Genomic DNA, 6,000 nt, shown 5'->3' with positions numbered 1-6,000 from the left:
TTTGGTGCTATATATAAATACAGTTAATTTGAATGTTATTGTATTCTTGCTTTTTTACCAAGCTACTATAGTAGAAAAACCTATCGTCCAAAATATTGTATCTTCATTGCTTCTGTCTACATTTGGAATGGATAATTATCTTCCACAGATACGCCAAATAATCACGTTTCATGTATTTAGCATCATATCCATAAAAAAAACTGGTCACCAGATATTACATAGTAATACAGATGAATCACTAGAATATATCACCTTCAGTGTTTTTGGTGGGTGTATCTTTACATTGCCCACATGTCCAAATAACTTATGGATTAAACAGTTTCTCCACCCTGAGGCCAAATAATCAGTTTCAGTGAAAAAACAACTCTCAGTTTAACTTAAAAAAAAAAAAAAAAATCAAATCTTTAGAAACTTGAATATTTGCAAAGTTTGAGCCCATAAAATGACTTTGTATAAAATCTCTGACCTTCACTTTGGCACTTACTTCATGACACACTGTATTTTTATTTGCTGGTCCTAATAACTACGATGTTCAAGTAGATTAATTTTAGTTTCATTTATGAAATGACAATCTTGAAGGATCTATAAGTTTCCTGGATTCAATTCAAATAATAATGTGTAATAATACAGAATGATACAGGGAATAAGTATTGAGCATGCTTACTGAAATTTATATAGTACTTAGTACAACTAGCTGCATGCATTGCTTGGGTGTGATCTTTGATCCATTTTTTCACACAAACTGTCTTCAAATCTTAAAGGTTTCAGAGTGTGAACTCGGATTTTTAGTTCTTTCCAAAGATTTATAAATGGATTCAAGGCGGGGCCATTTCACAAGATGTATTTTCTTTCTCCAATTGAGAATTTTCTTTCTGTGTGTTTGGGAATTGTCTTGCATTGTCTACCCTTGTTTTACATGCAGCGTCATGGCTGATGGCAACAGGTCAAGGATGTCTTGGTACATCACTCCATTTATCCTCCCTTTAGTTATATGAAGTCTGCCAAGTTTGAGCATGACCACATGCTACAAAAAACAATCCCCACCATAGTGTTTCCACCTCCAAACTTGGTTGGTATGGTGTTTTTGAGGTGCCATTTCTCCTCCTCCTCCACAATGTGTGCAGTGAGATCAAGAGAGTTTAATTTTGGTCTCATTTGACAAGACTATGTTCACCCAGTAGATCATTGGCTTGTCTAAATGTTTTGCAGAAAACTTTTAAGTGACCCGCAAATTTATTTATCAGCAATGGAGTGAGCTGAAAAATCACAAAAGTTTTATGACCTGGAAAAGTAGCCCTCAAGGATTTGTTATTTGTAAGGTTACAGTAACCTTTAAGAACACTGTAAATGTTATAAAAATAAACAGGTTTTTACCACTACTATTTCACCAAGGCTTAAAAAAGGAATGTCCACAATTTAGACTATTTTAATGTGGGATATTTTATTAAAGCAATTTAGCAGGAGCAAAGCAAAAGCACAACCAAAAAATAATGATCACATAATCAAATCATATTTAATTATACTTATCCAATTAATCTAACCTGAGTTAATGCTCATTTCTAATACTAATCTGGAAAGGAGAGCTGCTGAAGAGAGAATGGGTATGCATTGGCTAGAAATGGGAATTGATAAGAATTTAGCACTTCAATGCGATTGTCACAGTGATTCTAATGTAGAAGCGTGAACAGGTAGAAACGGAGCCTGCAGCCTGACTGTTCATCAGTTTGTTACCTGTTGAAGTTCAGGTAACAAACTGATGTTTGGCTTCACCACAAATAACACAAATAATTACTCAGCTTTAACATTACTCTGTGTTCTTGGCTAGCTTAGTGTTAGCATGCTATCTGTGCAGGTGCTGTGGTAACACTGTGATGCAGCTGTTTCTGTCCTGGAGCAGTCTCCACTTTACCATCGCACTCTCATCCTTTTGTGCAATAAAAATAAAAGTAATGTCCATATCCACACTGTAGTCTTCCCCAGTATTTTCCTCCTCCAAAACAAGACCTGAAATCGGCTGATCATAGCGAGAGTGCAAGAATTGATAAGCGGGATCAATGGACAAGCAGAGTAAAGATTCCAAGGAATTGGACTCCTGGGAACCTCGATACCCATCCCTAGCCTTGGCCATGATGCCCTTATCTCTCATCCATTTTGATATCATCTAACAGGAAAGTAGCTCCCTTTGGAAATTCAGTCCCCTAGGAATAAGGTAAAAATCCAGATCTTCTTGAAGTTATAATCCACAGGACCACAGTAGACATCCTTGGAAGTTGTAATCCAGAAGAAAAAAAAATGGAAATTCAAGTCTTCTTGAATTTATAACCTAAAATGTACAAAAAAATCTAAAACCAATTTTTGGGTCCACCGATGAACCTTGAAATACAATGTTTTGCTCATCCACAGAAGACCGAGAAGAACAACCTCAAATGTTCCTACAAGCCTTCTTTTTATAAAACAATGATGTATTGACTTTTTTGGAAACAAGACAAACAACAACAAATTAGCAGAGCAAAATACAAACAGAAGGGACAAATTTCAATATCTGGGTCAAAATATGTACAGTTTAAAGTCAAGGGAAAAAAATACAGACATTAATTATCACGAGGTAGATGATCAAACAAAGCCCGACATATCCTATAGCATGCATCACAGTTGCCCTTTATAATGGCCTACAACCCCCCTTTTATACTCATTTGCTCATATGAGCAAATTATAAAAAAAATTGTATGATATGATGCCAACATTCTTCAGATATAAGGTCCCCCTATTTCAGTGTTGGGAAGGTTACTTTTAAAATGTATTCCACTACAGATTACAGAATACATGGCCCAAATGTAGTTTATAACGTATTCTGTTAAATTACTTAATGTGAGTAACGTATTCTGAATACTTTGGATTACCTGATATATTGTCATGCTTTTTACAACAACATAAATGTACTATCGCTGTGTGATTTACTACTATTACCAATGTTAGCTTGGTAACAATGTTACCAAGCTAACATTGTTAGCTGGTGTTGGCTGAGGTTAGTTCATAGACTGTAGACTGTTAGACTTGATTAACAATATGCAGCTAGCATTAACAACCTCCTAGCTGCAAATAATCATGTGCAGTTCTGAAAGCAATACCAACTAGATTTTTAAATCTTAATATAAAATGAGTAACAGGGTGGACATTAGGCAAGGCTACGCTCTTTGCAGTGATCTCGTATTGAAAACTATTTCTGTATCAGTAATATGTTTACTTTCTGACATGGTCCTGGGTCACTGACCCAGTATTTAGTATTCTATGTGCCTCTCTTGTCTTTGGTCTCTGTGTTTCTTAGTTGCTCTGTCTCCCCTGTCAGCTGTATCGCCTAGTCAATCTGCGGCTCAGTGTTACGTTTCCTGTTTTACTTTGAAGGTCTGTGTCCTAGGTGAATGTATTGAATTTTGCTTCCCTTTGGTCTCATCATGTCTGATTTGTCCCAGCTGTGCTGTCCTCCTGTGTCTCATTCCCCTCGTTATTCCCCAGTGTATTTAAGTCTTGTGTTTCTCTGTGTCAGTGTTGCGTCCTCCCTCATACTGTGTGTTCCTCTTGGAGACGTTTAGTTTATATTTTTCCAGTTTACTTTAGTTCTGTGTCTTTTCCATGTGTCAGCAATAAAGCTGCATTTTGAGTTATTCCCGTGTGTTGTGAGTTCTGCATTTAGGGTCCTCTTCCTGCCTGCACACAGCTGAATCAAGACAGAAGGACACGACCACAAAATTGACTCAGTAGACTCACATTTTGCCCGGAGGAGGAATGGTTAGAGCAACTAGGGGATTACTACCGGAGGATAATCCACGCTGCGGATCCCTACAAGAGGCAACTGGAGGTAGTGTTTGTTGATCACTTCCTGTCGTCCACTATGTGTCCCGTCAGTTTCTTGGACATTAAAGCATTAAAACAAATAATCATGGACTTGAGAGCAAGCCTCTGTTTTGAACTGTTTGGCATGGGTGGCCCAGGCAAGGAAGACTCAGCCACCCTTCTAAAAACCCTTGCAGCTTGGTTTGCTCAGTCATTAGCTTTGCCGTTAGTTCAGCCTGTAGCCCAGTCAGCCGCCCGGCAGCCATCAGCTCAGTCCGCCGCCTGGCAGCCATCAGCTCAGTCACCTACTGAGGTTACAGTTCAGCCTTCTTCCCAACCACCAGCTCCACTTCCACAATTGTCACTGCAGTCACCTGCTCAGGCTCCAGTTCAGTCTCCTGTTCCGTCCCCTGAAGCGTGGCCTCCTGCTAACTTGCCCCTAATTCAGTCTCCTACTCAGTCCCTACTAGTTCAGTCTCCTGCTCAGTGTGCAGCTTAACCATTAACACAGCCCCTAGCTCAGTCATCTACTCCACCACCTGCTCCACTCTCACCTCAACCATCACTTTGGTTATCAGCTCAGTCTCCTGCTCTGCTCCCTGTAGCTCAGGTACCAGCAGCGGAGCCAGCAACTCAGTTAAACATCCGGTCGTTAGCTCACCCACCAATTCTGTTTGTCACTCCACCACCTGGTCAGCTACACACTCAGCCAGGGGTCCCAATACCTTCTGGCCCAGCTTCTGCTCCTGCTGGAGGCTCGAGTGAGCCAATCCAGCACTCCGCGGCTCCCATGCCGCTCCCATGTCTGTCTCCACTGGCAGTTCAAGAGAACTGTTTCAGCCGTCTGCCTCTGCTGGAGGGTCCAAGGGGCCCGTTCAGCCGCCTTCAGCCTCCGCTGGAGGGTCTGAGGGACCGCTTCAGCCTTTGTCTGCCTCTGCTGGAGGGTCTGAGCGGCCCGTCCAGCCTTCGCTGTCGCCTGCAGTGTCACCACCTGCGGCTTCCACGGCGTCGCCTGCAGTGCTGTCATCGCCTGGTCCTGCGGTAGCCACGCTGCCGCTTTATCCAGGCCGCTGACTGGACTTCTTCGCTGGCACGGTTGGCCGCCTGAACTGTTTTCACGACGCCCCTACAATCCACATGGGCGGCTTCCGGAACTTCTTTGTGAGGGACTCTTGTGCCATCGACCTCCGGGTCGGCCTCCTGAATTGTGTTTTTTTTTTGTTTTGTTTTTTTTAACTATTTCCTGAGTTCCAGTGCCTTTGAGGGACCTTTTGTTTTGGACTTGGTTGCTTGCAAACAGAGTTTGCATTGCATGGTCAGAGCTTCTTATTGAGTGTTCTGTTTAGGTTTCCGGCAATGCGAAGAATTACCAGTATTCCATATGAAACAGGAAAACACTGCCATATAATCCATTTTTCTTCTGGGTGAAAGGGAGTTATTCCTTCCAACTGTTACCAAAGGGCTTGCTCATAGGGGGTCATATGAGTGTTGGGTTTTCGCTATGAAGTGCCTTGAGGTGACTGTTGTTGTGATTTGGCACTGTATAAATAAAATTGAATTGAATTGAATTTATTATAACAAAGTAACTGTATTCTAATTATCACCTATTTAAGCGGTATCTGTAATGGAATACAGTTACTCATATTATTATTTTAAATACGTAATGCCAGTACATGTATTCCCCAACACCGTCATACTCTGTTGATTCTCTCTCTCTCTGACCTTTGATATATGATTTAAATTCAAACATTAAAATTATTAAATAAAAATGTCTTTTTTCCCATTTTGTACTTTACCTTGAGCTATCATTAACTCTATCACACATGAATATTCAATTGAATATTAACACATTATCCTTCATGTCTAATTTAGTTTACATGTTGTTTTATTTCAACAGGATTTATCATTAGCTCAATCTCTTGTCAATATCTTGACTGTATGATTCCAACATGATCTCAGTACTTATTCTCTTCATGATTCTGATTTTGTCTATCACAATATAATCAATATAACTTCTTTTTATGAAATCATATGACATTCTGTAAAAATTTGCTTAGTGATTCTGACCAAGCACTAAAAGCTTCAGATAAGATCTAGGGGTCCATGTTTACATTCTCCATAGGCACGAACCATCCAATCACAGAAGTACACACACACTGGATGTCAACT

Source organism: Perissodus microlepis, chromosome 8 (assembly GCF_051167445.1).
Source record: "Perissodus microlepis isolate ML-2025 ecotype Zambia chromosome 8, ASM5116744v1, whole genome shotgun sequence".
Lineage (NCBI taxonomy): Eukaryota > Metazoa > Chordata > Actinopteri > Cichliformes > Cichlidae > Perissodus > Perissodus microlepis.
Note: the sequence above shows the minus strand (reverse complement) of the source record.